The sequence below is a fragment of the Carcharhinus amblyrhynchos genome, chromosome 4 (assembly GCF_965287045.1).
Source record: "Carcharhinus amblyrhynchos chromosome 4, sCarAmb.v2.hapA, whole genome shotgun sequence".
Classification (NCBI taxonomy): Eukaryota; Metazoa; Chordata; class Chondrichthyes; order Carcharhiniformes; family Carcharhinidae; genus Carcharhinus; species Carcharhinus amblyrhynchos.
Genome location: NC_137327.1, coordinates 33,640,301 through 33,659,580, shown reverse-complemented (window position 1 = coordinate 33,659,580; position 19,280 = coordinate 33,640,301). Strand labels below are relative to the sequence as shown.

General features: G+C 42.6%; 1 protein-coding gene across 3 annotated transcripts in view; it reads right to left on the bottom strand.

Annotated features, from left to right (window-relative positions):
• The window catches only part of phkb (phosphorylase kinase, beta), a 274,002-nt gene that overhangs the window by 184,891 nt on the left and 69,831 nt on the right, over positions 1-19,280 (bottom strand). The window lies entirely within an intron of this gene.

Here is a 19,280-nt window from a genome sequence, read left to right as displayed (position 1 = left end):
CATGAGGTAGGCATCCAAGAGGAAGTTTTGAAGAATGTGTTCTTCAAGAGAAGAACTTGGAAACTCTCATGTGAAAGTCAGAGTTCCAGTGAGGCCGGTTGGCTCACAGTTTGACAAACATCGGCGGAAGAGGAATTTGATAAAATGCACAAAAAAATCACAAAGGTTACAATCTACCAATCTGGGATCATAACAGCTTTGATCTCAAGCTATTGGGCCATCTAATATAGGTCAGAAGAAAATTTCAATCTAGTTGTACAGTTTAATTAGAGAATTTTGGTGACATTGTGCCAAGAGCTATCATTATCATTGTATCATTATGAATGCTTGGCTGAGCGTCAAAAAGCTATCATTGTTTCAGTAGGAGTCTGAGTTTGCAGCGGAATTGACAATTTAAAGTAATTATTAAAGTTTTAGTTGTCTTTGATCTGGGGTCTGAATAGAACTTTGTTGCTTTTATAAGAGATTAACTATCCAAGGAGATTTTCAAGATTTCAATTGGTTCGAATGGGAGCTTGTTTCCTATCAAGTTTGTATGTGTATGAGCTGTATAAGACTGTTAGATTTCTTCATCTCCACTTCTCTTCTGTGATCTGCCCATGGTGGAGACTGCTTGAGTGGTGATGGCAGGGCAGGGTATGAAAGGTATGGGAGCTGGGTGAGGTGGAGTTGACAGGGGGTGGCCGCTGAGGGGTACGTATAAGCATGGAGCGTCGGTGAAGGGCTTGTGTTAGCATAGAAGAGCCGAGGGTGAGAGGCAAGGGATGGGTGGTGGCATAAATTGGCAAGTAGGGACAGTGGGAACCGAGGAATTGGGGGATGAGGGCTAGAGGGCCTTACAACTTCTAAAACAATTGGGACGATTCCAGAAAACCAAGGCCAGTTGCTAACCAGCCCACCTTGGCAGAAGCATACTTCTGTGACCATCAAGAACCTGTTTCCAGGATCGACAGATCAGAGTTGAACCCGTCCCCACCTCCCTGCAACAGAATCCTTTAAACTGAGGCATGTCTGCCAAGTTAGGAAATGTCATGACTTAAGCTACCTTTCTTGGCAGTGAAAAGCCAGTTCATAATCTTAAGATTGGAACAAGGCCATTTTGGAGTGATATTATGCAGCACTTTTGCATCAAAAAGTCATGGAAATCTTGAACTCTCTTCTCTAAAAGGCTGTGTATGCTGGGTCAAATGATATTTTTAAGACTGAGAGTGACAACCTTTTGTTCGTATAGATCATCAGGGGATGTAGATGAAAGGCTGATAAATAATGTAGAAGTATAGATTAACCATGATCTAATTGAATAGCTTGAATGCCTGAATTACCTATTCCTTTTACTATGTCCCTATGGATGAATATCTATATTAATACATTCATTTGACATGACATTTCAAAGTGCTGTAAAATACATTTTAAGCACACAACCTCCTTTTACAGAAGAACAGATTTAATAAATGGGTAAGAATGGGCGGCATAGTAGCACGATGGTTAGCACTGTTGCTTCACAGCTCCAGGGACCTGGGTGCGATTCCCAGCTTGGGTCACTGTCTGTGTGGAGTTTGCATATTCTCCTTCAACGAAGAAGAGCGGGGCAGCTGGAAAGGAATGGTTTAATAGACCAGACGCAGCACGGATTCGTTAAGGGGAAGTCGTGTTTGACAAATTTATTGGATTTCGATGAGGATGTGACTAGTGCGGTAGACAGAGGGGGACCGGTGGATGTGGTGTTTCTAGATTTTCAAAGGCATTTGATAAGGTGCCTCACAAAAGGTTGCTTCAGAAGGTTAGGGGGCATGGAGTTGGGGGTAAGGTGTTAGCGTGGATAGAGGATTGGTTGTCTAATAGGAGGCAGAGAGTTGGTATCAATGGGTGCTATTCTGATTGGCGGTTGGTGACTAGTGGAGTGCCACAGGGATCGGTGCTGGGGCCTCAGCTATTTACCATCTATATAGATGGTCTGGAGGAGGGGGCTGAGTGTAGGGTGACGAAATTTGCTGATGACACGAAGATGAGTGGAAAAGCAAATTGTGTGGAGGGTGTGGAAAGCCTGCAGAGAGATCTGGATAGGCTGAGCGAGTAGGCGAGGACCTGGCAAATGGAGTACAATGTGAGCAAGTGTGAGGTTATCCACTTTGGCAGAAATAATAGTAGGAGGGATTATTATTTAAAGGGCAAAAAGCTGCAGCATGCTACGGTGCAGAGGGACCTAGGGGTCCTTGTGCATGAGTCGCAAAAACCCAGTCTGCAGGTGCAGCAGGTGATCAAGGAGGCAAATGGGATGCTGGCCTTTATAGCGAGGGGGATAGTATGCAAAAGCAGGGAGGTCTTGCTGCAACTGTACAGGGCACTGGTGAGGCCGCAGCTGGAATACTGTGTGCAGTTTTGGTCGCCGCACTTGCGCAAGGATATTTTGGCCTTGGAGGGAGTGCAGAGGAGGTTCACTAGGCTGATACTGAAGATGAGGGGGTTGGACAATGAAGAGAGACTAAATAGACTGGGTCTGTACTCGTTGGAGTTTAGAAGGGTGAGGGGGGATCTTATAGACGTATCAGATAATGAAAGGGATGGATAGGGTAGAGGTAGGGAGATTCTTCCTGCTTAGAAAGGATAGCAGGACTACAGGGCACAGCCTCAAGGTAAGGGGGCGGCAGTTTAGATCGGAGTTGAGGAGGAACTTCTTCATTCAAAGGGTGGTGAATCTCTGGAATTCTCTGCCCGTTGAAGTGGTGGAGGCTACCTTGCTAAATATATTTAAGTCACAGGTAGATAGGTTTTTGACAAACAAGGGAATTAAGGGTTATGGGGAGAGAGCGAGAAAGTGGAACTGATCCACTTCAGATCAGCCATGATCTTATTGAATGGCGGGGCAGGCTCAAAGGGCTAGATGGCCTACTCCTGCTCCTATTTCTTATGTTCTTATTGTGTCTGCGTGGGTTTCCTCCAGGTGCTCCGGTTTCCTCCCACAGTCCAAAGATGCGCGCATTAGATTGACTGACCATGAGGAAATTGCTCCTTAGTGTCCTGAGATGCATAGGTTGGAGGGACTATCGGGTAAATAAGTAGGGATATGGGGTACGGCCTGGGTGGGATTCTAGTCGGTGCAGACTTGATGGGCCCAATGGCCTCTTTCTGCATTGTAGGGATTCTAAAAATGCAGCAGTCAAAAAAGAAAATTCAGTCCACCTAGCCCACTCTGCTGACTATCAAGATATCAAAAATTATATTTTCGCACGATAGGTTTTGCAAATTAACTACTGAAAATGTGCTTGATCACGCAATGTTTTGACTAGGCTCAAATATTTAAATTTTTTAAAATGCTATTAAACAACAATGCTAACTCCAGTTCAACCATATGATGGAGCAAAGGTCATTAACAAATTAGTGAAGATAGTTGGGATGAAGGTACAACCCTTCAGGTATTCCTACAGAGGCAACATTTTGATGCCTAGCCTCTATAGCCTTTTCTTCCAGACCTACACACTGATCGCAGCCATTCTCACCAACCTGTTATCTCACCCACCTGTACTCTTCCCGAATGCTCACTGTTTATTACCCAAAATTCAGCCTTCACTGCCCACTCAACTATTGATAACCACTACTGCTTCACATTGAACTGGAGTATTTTTAAGTCTCCTTATCCTTAATTACTCTTGTGTCTTAAATCACTCATGGGTGAACCCCAGTGCTCTATCCCTTTTCAGTGAATTCCAGCCTTGTGATTGAGGTAGGTTTTAGAACATAGAACACTACAGCACAAACAGGCCCTTCAGCCCACAAGTTGCACCGATCATATCCCTACCTACCAGGCCTATCTATAACCCTCAATCCCATTAAATCCCATGTACTCATCCAGAAGTCTCTTAAAAGGCCCCAGCGAGTTCGCCTCCACCACCTCCAACGGCAGCCAATTCCACTCACTCACCACCCTCTGAGTGAAAAACTTACCCCTGACATATCCTTTGTACCTACTCCCCAGCACCTTAAACCTGCGTCCTCTCGTAGCAACCATTTCAGCCCTGGGAAATAGCCTCCAAGAATCCACCCAATCTAAAACTCTCAACATCTTATAAACCTCTATCAGGTCACCTCTCATCCTTCATCTCTCCAGGGAGAAAAGACCTAGCTCCCTCAACCTATCCTCATTAGGCATGCCACCCAATCCAGGCAACATCCTTGTAAATCTCCTCTGCACCCTTTCAATAGATTCCACATCTTTCTTGTAGTGAGGCGACCAGAACTGCGCACAGTACTCCAAGTGAGGTCTGACAAGGGTCTTATAAAGTTGCAGCATTATCTCCCGACTCCTAAACTCAATCCCTCGATTACTGAAGGCAAGTACACCATATACCTTCTTGACCACATCCTCCACCTGCGAGGCCGAATTAAGAGTCCTATGGACCCGGGCCCCAAGGTCCTTCTGATCCTCTACACTGCACAATAGTTTTCAATAATGCATTCCTGGAATGAACAATGAACCCTGTATGGCAACTGACTTCAGTTGCTTGTCTTCAACAGACCTTCCTTCACCATTGAAACTGACTGAGCATCACAGCAAAACTTGCTTCTGGTCTAAATACTGAGCAAATTTAAGTTTTAAAAAGCGCAGGAGGTGGTAATGCGGCCCATCAAGTCTGCACCGATCCTCCAAAAGAGCATCTTATCCAGCCCCATCCCCACCTATCCCTGTAACTATGGCTACTCCATCTAACCTACTCATTTTTGGACACCTAAAGGGCAAATTTAGCATGGTCAATCCATCTAACCTGCACATATCTGGACTGAGAGGGGATCCGGAGCACCTAGACACAGGCAGAACGTGCAAACTACATACAGATAGTCACCCAAGGCCGGAATCTAACCTGGGTTCCTGGCACTGTGAGACATCAGTGTTAACTGCTATGTCACCCATGAAAAGACACAAAGTCATTTATCTCATTAAACATTTACAGCAGATACAGACACAGTAGGCCGAATGGTCTATTTCTGCACCATAACAATCCTGTGATTCTGAGCAGGCAAACTTCCATCTGCTTGAGCGAGCAGAATAATAAAAAGGTTGCAACTGTCAAACCAACTTAATCCTTTGCAAATAACTTCGAAAAGCATGGTGCATTTCTCCCTTTTTTTTCTGGAACATCAAAGTAGCACGCTGGTTGCCTGCGTCTGTAAGATACCATAAAGCCTTTTCCCATGAGAATTTGCATCTATTTTTGATTTAAACCCTTTTATATTTCCTAGAAGAAAAGCTACCAGGACTGCTGAACTTCTGAAAATATGATGTCCTTAAAACTGAAAAGAAACTGTCAGTAAAATACAAAACGAACCAAATAACCTCAGGTACATTTGAATTATCTCTCTCAAGACTTTGTCTGATAAAAATGCAACACCATGTTAAAGTCAAAGTAAGCTTGGTTTAAGAATTTGAACTGCAATCTTGGTTTTTAAATCTGCTTATGTTCTGAGACCAGGTTTAAAAAAGGTGACAAACCAAACTTGACAGAATATCAAACTTGTGCCATGTCATGCACCTATATATTTTTCTCTCTCCAACTATTTACATTCCCTCAGTGACTAACCCAAAATCTTATGCCACTTAGCTGAGTGCTCAATACTTCAATTTCCTCGAACAACATTCAAACTATTCCCAGCCCTCTTTATTCAGTTCCCTACGTCCAGATAGTGACTGCAACTCCCAAATCTTCAATTCCAAACTACTCATCATATTCCTACAACTAGTGCAGTGCCACTTCTAAATCCTTACAACTCCAAGAACCCCAGAGCAAGAAACGTGTGCTGTAATTTACTGTTACCAACATTAAGGCAGGTCCACTTCCTTATGAAACACAAGGCCTGACCAATGACACATAAAATCTAATGTAGAACATTCAGTTAGTCAGTGCTGAGCACCCGTCATAAAGCCTCCTGAAATAGCTGACAGCAGACCTCTAGCTGGTTGGTAGTTAGATTGACCAGCGTTGACATAGGAGCTGGAGGTTGTTTCCAAATCTGATCAGTAGATGAGATTTTGCTTTCCTGAACAGTGTCTGCTGATGTTCGGTTGTAGGAAGATTCAGGTCAGTACTTTGCACGCGGATTCTCAATGGGTTCCAATTACAGCGGATATGTCCTTCCAGCTAACAGTTGGTCTACATGTGTCCTCCAGATAACACCTCTGGTCTGGACATAAAAACAGATCCAGTCTGTGCAAAGATTGTGGCAGGAACCCATTTCTCGCCTGTGGAGCAAATTCAGGCCAAAACTCCCTTTTCCTGGTAGAAGACCTTTGCTTTCTTTTGCTTTCCTATCATTCCATTTGTCTTTCTGGTTGTGATTCGTTTTCAGGGGTTTCAATAGATCAAATGCGAATCCTAGTTGATTCTTCATTTGTAATACAAGAGAGGTCTTGTTCATGGAATGTGTGGTATTCCTATACACTTGCAGGAATCTGTTAAGGCATTTTATCAATGAACCTTGTCTCCTAGTTACTTTCGAGGTTTGTTTCATGGTTTGGACAAAACATTCTGCTACTCCATTAATAGCAGAATGATGCAGTGCAGACCTAATATGTTGAATACCATTCTCCTGTTGGAAACTTTTGAGTTGTGAGAAGAATTGAGGTACATTGTTGCTTACCAGTTGTTCAGGGAATCCAAAATGACTAAATACCTCTCCTAGTTTCTTGGTAATCTACTCTGATGAAGTAGATTTCATTTCAGTGTCCTCTGACCACTTAACGTGAGCATCAACTGTTACTAAGAACATACGTCCTTTGAAAGATCCTGCTAAATTCACATGCACTCAATGCCAGGCCATTTCCATGGATACTGTGGTGCTAGGGGTTTCTTAGTTTCACACAGGAAGAACATGTTGTAGATTTCTTTTCAATTTTCGCATCCAATTCAGGCTACAGAAACAATTCTTTGCTATTTCCTTCATGCCTACGATTCCACAATCACCCTCATGTAACTTCATTCTAACACCAGCTTTCTCAATGGTGGCAGAATGATCACTCTGATCAGCTCCAGTCTCCTAGAATAGTACGATTTCAGCTTAGGTGTTAGTTCTGAGGTTTTCTCATGTAATACTATTCCCATCACTTTGGAGAGTATCGGATTAGAACATAAGAACTAGAAGCAGGAGTCGGCCATCTAGCCCGTCGAGCCTGCCCCGCCATTCAATAAGATCATGGCTGATCTGAAGTGGCTCAGTTCCACTTTCCTGCTTTCTCCCCATAACCCTTAATTCCCTTGCCTACCAAAAACCTATCCACCTGTGTCTTAAATATATTTAGCAAGGCAGCCTCTACCACATCAACGGGCAGGGAATTCCAGAGATTCACCACCCTTTGAGTGAAGAAGTTCCTCCTCAACTCCGTTCTAAACTGCACCCTCCCCCCCTTATCTTGAGGCTGTGCCCTCTAGTCCTGCTGTCCTTTCTGACTGGGAAGAATGTCTCTACCTCTACCCTATCCATCCCCTTCATTATCTTAAATGTCTCTATAAGATCCCCCCTCATCCTTCTAAACTCCAACGAGTACAAACCCAGTCTATTCAACCTCTCTTCATAGTTCAACCCCCTCATCTCTGGTATCAGCCTAGTGAACCTCCTCTGCACTCCCTCCAAGGCCAAAATATCCTTGCGCAAGTACGGCGACCAAAACTGCACACAGTATTCCAGCTGCGGCCTCACCAGTGCCCTGCACAGTTGCAGCAAGACCTCCCTGCTTTTATATTCAATCCCCCTCGCTATAAAGGCCAGCATCCCATTTGCCTTCCTGATCACCTGCTGCACCTGCAGGCTGGGTTTTTGCGACTCATGCACCGTAGCATGCTGCAGCTTTTCGCCCTTTAAATAGTAGTCGCTCCTGCTATTATTCCTGCCAAAGTGGATAACCTCACAGTTGCTAACATTGTACTCCATCTGCCAGGTCCTCGCCCACTCGCTTAGCCTATCTGGATCCCTCTGCAGGCTTTCCACACCCTCAGCACAATTTGCTTTTCCACTTATTTTCGTGTCATCAGCAAATTTTGACACCCTACACTCACCCCCCTCCTCCAAATCATCTATATAGATGGTAAATAGCTGAGGCCCCAGCACCGATCCCTGGGGCACTCCACTAGTCACCAACTGCCAATCTGAATAGCACCCATTGATACCAACTCTCTGCCTCCTATTAGACAGCCAATCCTCTATCCACGCTAACACCTTACCCCCAACTCCATGCCCCCTAACCTTCTGAAGCAACCTTTTGTGCGGCACATTATCAAACGCCTTCTGAAAAATCGAGAAACATCACATCCACCGGTTCCCCTCTGTCTACCGCACTAGTCACATCCTCATAGAATTCCTATAAATTCGTCAGACACGACTTCCCCTTAACGAATCCGTGCTGCGTCTGCTCTATCAAACAATTTTTCTCAAGGTGCCTCACTATTTCTTCTTTGATGATGGATCCAAGCATTTTCCCCACAACAGACGTTAAACTAACCAGCCTATAATTCCCTGCCTTTTGCCTGCTACCCTTTTTAAACAGCGGTGTAACATTAGCCGTTTTCCAATCTTCCAGCACTTCCCCGGAATGCAGCGATGTTTGGAAAATAATCACGAAGGCATCTACTATCACCTCTGCCATTTCCTTCAGAACCCTGGGATGCATTCCATCTGGTATGCTTCTTCACTTGTCTTGAAGTCATTATGTGTTGTTTAATTGTTCAAAGAAGAAAATATTCCTGAATGAGTAGCCTGATGAACTCTCTGGTGGTGGTAATCTTGAAAGTCCAACCACATTAATGGTATTAGCATGTCTGGACAAAAGCAATGCCCAGCTCTGCATTCCACTTGCTACAAGTGATGGAATTCCCATGTGTGATCCAAAAGTGGTATTTAGCAGACAACCCATGCAGGAACTGCTAGAATTTCTTTATGCCAAAGATGATCCTTAATGCTTCTCTTTCAAACTGTGCACAGTTACTTTCAACCTTGCTCAAGATTTGAGACCCGAAACCAATGGGTCTTTCTTCACCCAATGTTATGATGTGGGAGGCTATCGCTCCTACATCATAAAAAGATGCAGCACAAACTAAATGGAGGGGCAGAATAGATCAAAAGAAGAATGAGGGGAGATCTCATTGAGATGTATATGATGATGAATGGGATGGATAGGATAGAGGTGGAGAGACTCTTCCTGCTCAAAAAAGACAGTAGGACTAGGGGGCACAGCCTCAAGATAAAGGGGGGGCGGTTTAGAACGGAGTTGAGGAGGAACTTCTTCACTCAAAGGGTGGTGAATCTCTGGAATTCTCTGCCCGTTGAAGTGGTGGAGGCTGCCTCGCTAAATATTTTTATATATTTTATATTTAGCGGGCTGATGGGTTTTTGATAAGAGAGGGGATTAAGGGTTATGGGGAGAGGGCGGGAAAGTGGAACTGAGCCACGACAGATCAGCCATGATCTTATTGAATGGCGGGGCAGGCTCGAAGGGCTAGATGGCCTACTCCTGCTCCTATTTCTTATGTTCTTATTCCTCACCCAGAGGGTGATGGGAGTCTGGAACTGAATGCTTGAAAGGGTGATGGAGGCAGAGGCATTTAGGAAGTATTTAGATGTGCACGTGTAATGCCAAGGCATAAAAGGCTATGGACCAAGTGCTGGAAAATGGAATTATAATACGTGGGTGGTTTGTCTTTGACCAGCGCAGACTCAATGGGCCAAAGGGCCTTTTTCTGTGCTGCAAACGTCAATGTCTCTATGACAAGATTGAAAATTGGAAACAACGATACATGGTTTTTGCTGCATGTGTCTTATTCCCGAGACAACATACAACCTTACGACCAAAGTGATTGATGTACATATAGGAGACAGTCTCACTGTAGGTCAACGTGGTGCTTGAATAGAGTGAGAGTAGCATGCAACTGACTAAGGAAAATATGCAAGGTAAGTGAAGAACTGGATACATAGCAGATGTTCAGCATCTGAAAATTTTAATTGGAGTTGCTATAACGATTAATGAGAAAAAAGTGATAAAAATGTGAAATTTATTGCTGGGAAGATGGGAAAAGTAAGACGGAAAGAATAAATTATGTTATTTGAAACTAACCAATAGATGTTGGGTTCAGCGATGGTAAATCTGTGTTAACAGTAATGGGCGTATATTCTGCAAGGTGCAGAATTAGCATTAATGGAAGTGGGTTCTCAGGTGTGCAATTAGTGAGTGAGCTTTGGAATTTGGAAGCAGCAGAGGGGAATCTAGGATGTGGGTTTATTGGGGAAGGAGTTATGGCACTAGAAAGCAAAGTGGAGTGGATATTAGACATAGAAATAAGAATGCATCGTACCGGAGTACAGAAATATTTGGGATTGGTGCGTAAATACAATACCACTAAATAAATGAGCATAATTTCACAATATTGGAACACAGAAAAGTATTTTATAACAATAAGGATCTTGTAGGTTTACAGGACTAGGTGATCAAGCTGTTTTTAGGAGAAAGATCTGGAGTTCTGCCAATGAGGTGCACTATGAGAGGGGGACTCAGGACAATGTGATCGATACAATAATGTTCTAAGATAGTCTCCAGTTATATTTTTGGTTATGTCTTCAGTCCAACCTGCCTACAGTTCAATTGTATATGTTTGCAGACCGGTTAAAAGTCTTTAATCAATTTTAAGTTGGTTCCTGGCTCATTGAACTAAATTTGCTTTTACAAGCACTTCTTGAACTGGTCAATATGGAAGTTAGGGTTTTTGTATATTGAAGATTGACATTAGGAACCATGGAGGCTTAAAAATAATGGAGCTTTATTCATAGGGTGGTGTTCACAACATGACTGCTTCTTCACTTTGGCAGTTTCCCATGCTAACAATCTGTGACATCACTTCAGGTGAATACATAAATATATTAATACAGCTACCAAGAATCAATGTATAACATTCTCCTTGGAATTAAAAGTCCCAAACAAATTCAAAATATGTGCAACATGAACAATAATCAATAAACAATAGTCAATAAGTCAGATGGTTTGGAGGTCGTTGCTCTTGGAATGGTAGAACAGTGAAGCTCTGGCATCATCATCTTTGCACTGGTTGTAACCTCTGGCATTTTCATCTTTGCATAAACATCATCAGTGGCTGATTTGCCCGGTGTTGATGTTGTAATTAGAGACTAATTCTATATTTAGTCTATAGGTGACATGCCTCAACAGTGTCTGTCGGTGTCAGGGTTGCAAGGAGGTTCAACCTTTGTGCAGTTGAACCTGGATTTTCAGCAGGTCCCATTTCCAGATCAGGTCTTTCTGCCAACAGCTGGACTGCATGCCTCCTCCACATGAAATCATCTCTGGTTTGGACAGTGAACGAGACAAGTCCAGTCTGTGCAAGGATCGTGGCAGGAACCCATTCTCTCCTGTGGAATAATTCCCAGCCAAACGTCGTTGTCTTTGGTGGAAGACAAGGGGCCCGATTTTACCATCACGTTAGTAAAGTAGCGCAATCCATGCCTGCTTCCACGCCAATTCCCTCTTTACCAAGGCCTGAAAATGGCCACAATTGGGATCATGCCCAAAATGGGCGTGATGGCAATTTAAATGCATTTGCATGTATTTAGACCCACATAAGGGGTTGCATGCCCAACTTTACCGACACTTCCGCCTTTACCAGATTTGGCACGATGCGCACATGCTCTACAAAAGTCCGATTCAGGCACTCCAGCTTGTGAGGATATACTGCCGAGCGTCTGATGGCTCTCTGCTTAAGATTGGCTGGTTGGGGTTGGGGGCGGGGGCAGGGGGGCCGCGATCGGTCTGGGTGGCAAGTGGGTGGGGGAATAAGGGGGTCAGTAATGTTGTGGGAGTGGGATAATGTCTGTGGGGGCTGGGGGAGGCATTATCTGGCCCAGGAGCAGGAGAGCCACATTTTATATTTTTTTCAGCGCATGCGCAGTTGGAGGTGCGAATTGGAGCTACATGATTCTGGGCGTGTTAAGTCCCGCCCATAGGCTTCTACAGTGCGATTTAGAATCACTGAAATTTTTCAGACAGAGTGCTTATGGGAGTGCCTGAGAATGGGTCTTAAAGTCAGATTTGAAAAGCTGCCAGTTTCAACACTTAGATTCAAAATGATAAAACAGGGTTCATGATATTTTGCTTTGATTTCCCACTGTTCCATCTGTCGTTGTTGCTGTATGACTTCTTTCATTGCTAAAGGTTTCAACAAGTCAAATGCCAAATGTAGTTTTCCCTTCATCGTTAATAAAAAGGAGATTTTGGTCATAGAATGCATGATTTTCCTATATATTAATAGGAACCAGTCAAGAAGTTTGATCAGTGAACCTTGTTCCCTGATTTCTCTCAACGTTTGATTTGATTTATTATTGTCACATATATTAACATACAGTGAAAAGTATTGTTTCTCACATGCTATACAGACAAAATGTACCGTTCATAGAGAAGGAAACGAGACGTGCAGAATGTAGTGTTACAGACATAGCTAGGGTATAGAGAAAGATTAATGCAAAGTAAGTCCATTCAAAAGTCTGACAGCAGCAGGGAAGAAGCTGTTCTTGAGTCGGTTGGTACGTGACCTCAGACTTTTGTATCTTTTTCCTGATGGAAGAAGGTGGAAGAGAGTATGTCTGAGGTGTGTAGGGGTCCCTAATTATGTTGGCTGCTTTGTTGAGGCAGCGGGTGTTATGTCTTATGGTTTGTACAAAATGTTCTGTTGGTCCATTTGTAGCAGGATGATATGGTGCAAACTTAACATGTTGAATACTATTTTCTTTCAAGAAACTTTTAAATTCTTGGCAGATAAGTTGAGGTCTGTTGTTGCTTATCAATTCTTCTGGAAATCCAAACAAATTAAAGACTTCTCCTAACCTCTCGATTGTCTTTCCTGTTGAAGTAGATTTCATTAAAATGACTTCTGGCCACTTTGAATGAGCATCAACCATTACTAAGAACATATGTCCTTCAAAAGATCCTACATAATCAATATGTACTCCTTGTCACGCCTCTTTCGGCCATCTTATGGATGGAGAGGTGCTAGGGATGGCAGTTTCTTACTTTCAAACAAGAAGAACACTTTCCAACCTTTTCTTCAATTTCCGCTTCCAATTCAGGGCACCAGAAATAGCTCCTAGCTATTTCCTTCTTGTGCACAATTTCGCAATGGCCCTTGAGTAACTTATTTAAAACTTTTCTTCTTAATGGTGGTGGAACGATCAGAGTCCCCAAAGAAGACATCCTAACTGCACTGTCAATTCCAATCTTCAAATGGTTAGTAAATTGTTAATGGTCCGTCAACACAGTGAACTTTCTTCCATGTAAGAATTGATGGAATTTCCTTACTCCAAAGATAAACTCTAAGGCTTCCCTTACAATTTGTGCATAGTCACTTTCAGCCTTGCAAATGGGTCTTTCTTCACTTGGCAACAATATTGGGTACCACCGTCCAACACTATAAAGGGGACGTGTCATACACTAGCTGTAAGAGTAAGGAGAATCAAAATGTGTAAGAACTTCAAACTTAAGCAATGCTTCAGTGGCTTGCATGGAAATGTTACTGCATTGAGTTGACCACTTCTTGCTCTAGCACAAATAGTTATGCAATGGTTTTAAAATGGTTCTCAAATTTGAAACAAATCTTCTGTCATAGTCCAGCAATCCAAGGAGGGATTGCAGTGGTTAATATTCAGAGGGGCAGGTGCATCTGTGAAAGCGCATGGCATCAATCACACGCCCCATATACACAATGGAGGATTGTCCTCGTGGACTCTCAGTCCATGGTCTGCTAGTCTCTGAAGAGTAGCATTCAAATTCCGAAGATGTTCCTCTTCTCTCTTCCTGTGACTCGGATCTCAGCCAGTTAGCATTGGACTCTCTTCAGTTCACTCAGGACCTGATCCAATGCCTTTTGGAACAATGCAGAAATGGCAATCTTTGGTTCTGAAACAAGGCTTGGTGTCACAATTGTCAGAGGTTCCTGTGACTTCTGGTCTACATTCATTTTTTAAGTAAGCCTGGCTTAGTTTGATTTTGCTAAAATGTTGACTCCTGCTAATCCCGCAAATTGATCATCGACGTGGGGCAATGGGTATTGTTCCACACATAATACTGGATTTAGGGTGACTCTGAAGTCTCCGCAAATCCTTACGGATTCATCCTTCTTGATGACTGATACTACTGGTGCATCCCATTCAGTATGCTGACAGGTCCCAAAATTCTTGTCTTCATTAGTCATTCCAAGTCAGTTTTGACTTTTGTCCAGAAAGCGTAGGGTACCAACCTTGCCTTCAAACATATTGCTCGATTTCCTTTTTCAATCTTCAATTTAATTGTGCTGTCTTTCATACTTCCCAATTCTCCATGAAACACACCGTGTGTCTCTTTAGAATTCTTGTGAGGCCTGATTCTCTTGCATTAATCATGAGGTTGGTTTTGACCTAGTTCAGTCAAATCTTCTTTAACCATATTCATCCCATCAATGCTGGATAACTGCCCTTTAGTACATGCAAAGACAAATCCATTAAGTTGCACAGCTACTTCAATGAAACCCTCCAGTCGAACAACCTCACCAATGTCTTCAAGACTATTCTTGAAACTTAATGTCTAAGTTTTTCCTTATATACAGTCTCTGGCACTTGTAGGACTGTTGTTCCAGTGTTGACTTCCATCTTTACTGGCTATCTATTCATTAGTGGAGTGGCCTAATATCTACTCGTGGCATGAACAATGGCTAGCACATTGTGATAATTCATCCTCTGACTACAAGTCGCTTGTTTCTCTTAATCCTTTCGTACAGCATGAGCACTTCTTTTATTCTGCTTACATGCTGTTTTGGTTTGTTCTGGCTTCTTATTATTTTTACTCATAGCTTGCTTTTCCTTCCAGCAGGCATAAAGCATGGCCAGAATTTTACCTGGGATGGGCGAGGCTCACAGAATGGCATTCTCCGTTGGTCTCGGGCGGGATCTTATGAATTTCGGTGAGCGAGGTGGTAAAATTCCGGAATATGTGTCCTTTCCATTTTTCCACATCTTCTGCCTACTAAGTCCTGAACCAACATTCAGCAGCTGAATGCCCTACATTGTACCTTGGTGACACGTACGAGTTTCAAAACTCTTAGGTGTCAATCCAGCTAACATTTTGTGTAGTTGAGGACACAAGCTCAGCTGCTGAACTTCTTTTTCAGCCAGCTCCATCAAAATAGCAATTCTCAGGGCCTTTTTCAGAGTAACAAAGATCAAAGAACAATACAGCACAGGAACAGGCCCTTCGGCCCTCCAAGCCTGCATCAATCATGTGTTCCTAACTAGACCGTCTGTTTGTATCCCTATATTCCCAATCTGTTCATGTGGCTATCTAGATAAGTCTTAAATGATCCTAGCGCGTCTGCATCAACCACCTTGCTTGGTAGTGCATTCCAGGACCCCACCACCCTCTGTATAAAAGGCATCCCCTGCATATCTGTATTGAACATTGCCCCCCTTACCTGGAACTTGTGACCCCTTGTGTTTGTCATTTCTGACCTGGGAAAAAGCTTCACCCTATCTATGCCTTTCATAATTTTATAAACTTCTATTAGGTCACCCCTCAACCTCTGTCTTTCCAGGGAGAACAACCCTAGTTTACTCAATCTCACCTCATAGCTAATACCCTCCATACCAGGCAACATCCTGGTAAACCTTTTCTGCTCTCTCTCCAAAGCCTCCAACTCCTTCTAGTAGTGTGGTGGCCAGTACTGGACACAGACTTGCACACCCAGATCCCTCTGTGTCTATACTCCTGATGGTTCTGCCATTTATTGTATAGCTCCTCCCTGCATTAGATCTACCAAAATACATCACTTCGCATTTATCTGGATTAAATTCCATTTGCCTTTTCTCTGCCCAATTTCCCAGCCTATCTCTATCCTGCTGTAATCTCTGACAATGTTCATCACTATCCACAACTCCAGCAATCTTTGTGTCATCCGCAAACTTTCTAATCAGACCAGCTATGGGTCCCAGTACAAAATAGGGATGGAGGGTTATAGGACACTGTTTTAAGTAAGGATCAGAGCCTCGGGACATCCCTGGAAATCAACTATTACATGTGTTGATGCTTTTCTCTTTTACTCCGCAGGTGCATCGGTCCACCTTGTTGCTTAACGAGGGGCATGCACATGGTGGGCCGTGCGTGGGCTGCTCTTGAAAGTTTGAGAGTAGCCTGGTACTTTGCGTCGTTTGTGTATGCTTAAAACTGGACCTGCAGATGGGCACACAACAGCTCAGTGACTATCACTGTTTGCTGTGCAGATACATGGAGTTGAGCCAGTGTCTGTGGGAGTTTGTGCATTCTCCCTGTGGTTGCGTGGGTTCCCTCCGGGTGCTCCGGTTCCCTCCCATACCCCAAAGATGTGCTCTTAGGCTGATTGGTGTAACAAATTGTCCCTAAATTATTCTCCCCTTAATCTGGTTTCCAATGGGGGTACCATAAGCATAGGCATGGGTCAAGGGTGGAGGAGGAAAAACACATTGTTAAGATGGCGGTGCAGGCTCGTTGGGCCGAAGGGCCTGTTTCCCATGCTGTGTTGTTCTTTGTACAGAGCTCTGCAGAACATCACTAGTCACAGAAAGGGTTACTCTCAGTTAGCAAACATTTCTGTATTGCTTTAGTTAGCAGATCACAGATAAATCTGTCCCAAATTGTGTCACTCAGCACATCCCCAAAATTTCAATATTTTGTGAGCCTTTTTCGCACAGCCACAAATTGCAGAGTTGATTACTCCTCTTCTTGATTTCTTTGTGGAATTTAAAGTCATCTGCAATCACCAAAGTCTTTGGCAAGTATCTACGACTTATTCAAATGTTTTAGTGCCTGGTTTCTCTGGTTGCACTTCTGAGGAGATTAAATGTCCTCTTTCCATCCATCCACCCCCATCATGCTCAGGACTGTAGGTACACTAATATCTTCTGCTATTTTGTTTGTCTACTCAAAATAGTCAAAACACTCAGTATTGTAGCTCTATTGCTCCACATTTTCATCAAAGGATCCTATGATGCTGAAAACTCCTGCCATTTTCTTACTAATGGAGGTTTCCCACATACATACTTTGCAACCCTTTTCCAGCAGGTAGCTTGATTTTTTTCTCTTAAGTAAGACTACAACCCGAGCTTTAGCCTCTCTTTAAACACACTCAGCTCTCTACTTGTTCTGTGGAGGATTGTTACTCGCTTCCACCTTGAGCTTTATGGTCTGAAGTACAGACTTAATGGTCTAGAAAATGATTTTATCCAATAGCTTGGATCAGTTTGATCATTCAAAAAAAGTTTTGAACATGCCATGTTAGTGCTTGTCGATATTCTTTTTTGCCCTTAAGTAAACTGCAGTGTTAGCAAATTCATACATGACAAGTGGACAAAGCCATAAAATTAGCAGGAAAGGTATTGCGTTCTTGTACTGTGTGGCAAGGTACACAATTCAAAAATAGTTCCAATGTGACTAAAATTTACAAATTGGCATGCAAAACGTTTGGTTTCCATGTGGGCTAGTTTCTCTGAACACTAGAACATTAATTTAATGAACCACAAGTTGCAAGTGAGAAAGAAATAAATATGCTAATTTTAGTGAATAGATTGGAGCATTTTTCTGTTTTAAATATTTAACAAGTCATCATAAACTCTGGTTATAGTACACTATGTCAGAGTAATACATTATCACTGGAGAAAATGTACTTTTAACCTAACTCACCCAGTGAGAAAGCGACAGCACTGAGCCACCAGGGAAAAGTAAAGTCATATAAAGCTGATAGCGTTAGTTTTTTTGCCAAGCAGATTAAATTAGGACTTGTCTATTTGAACAATTAAATGTACAACATCTGCCAACAGTGCTATTGGCAGCAGAAATTTTAAACGTCGATCTATCTTTCTTAGGTAGGCAAAACTCCTCGTTAGTAAAAATGCATCTGATCTTATTTCTCTTATGATATGTAACTTTAAATTCAAATGACAGTCAATGCTAAAATTATTCGATCTCCACAAAGTCAGCCTATTAAGGAGCAGTTTAAAGAGGATGTAGACAGTATCCATGACAGAAAGGTAGTAAGCTCTCATGATGGAAATCACAAGGGAAATTAAGCAAAATTTGCTTCAAAATAGAGTTGCATATCCAAAGTATATTAATTCCATGAACTGTATTACTGCGCATACATAAGTCTTATTATTTATTACTTGCATGAAAGAAAGCATTCAGCAACTTCTTTCCAAAGGGAGCAAAATGACATTCTTTTTGGCCCTTAAGTAAATTGCAATGTTAGCAAATTCTTACCAACACTTTTAACATAATGTACTCAAGCTGTCATTTTCACAATTTTTGAAAGAGAACACCTCATTTGAAGAATGTACATTCTTCAATTTTCTCCAACAAGAAACCAAGTGTGAATGTGGCATAAATTTCCTCCTATTGTCATACCAAACTGGCAGCCCTGTTTGCCCATAGACATGATTTCTCTGGTCTTCCTTCTCATAAACATTTCCCCTCGACTGATACTTTATACAAAGAACTTCTCTTCTAAGTCTTTTCCTGACTTTTTTGGTAATTTTTCTCTGCCTGGATGGCTAGTAAGCAGCATTTGATGTTCTCATTGCCAGTTTTTATGTTGTATATTGGAGAATTGACACTAGGAAGCACAGAGAGTTAAAAATAATGCAGCTTTATTCACAGGGTGGTTTTCACAACATGGGGATGCTTCTTCACTCTGACGGTTTCCCCGTGTGCGTGATCAGTGACATCACTTCCAGTGAACACATGAATATATTAATACACAGTGCTGAGTACAGCTACCAAAAATCAATATTAATACATAACATGATTGATCAGAAGAGTTCTGTTATCAGTTTCCTCAAACCACTTACCGTGCTTTCACAGCACCATTCTCCATAAAACTCAGTAAGCTGAGTTTTACGAACAAACTTGAGCCCAAAGCAGGCTACATAATAGCAGGCAGAGTCAGATATTGATGTTTTCAGCTGGAACTATCAGCGGGTCAGACAGCATGGTAGAATAAGGTCAGACGAGAGGAAATGTTTATGAGAAGGAAGACCAGAGTAATCATGTCTATGGGGCAAACATGCTGCCAGGTTGGTATAGCAACAGGAAATTTGTGCCACATTTCCAATTCATATTTGGTTTCTTGTTGGAGAAGATTGAAGAATGGTACATTGTTCAGATGAGGTGTTCTTGGTCAAAAATTGTGAAAATGACAGCTTAAGTACATGATGTTAAAAGTGTTGGTAAGAACTTGCTAACACTG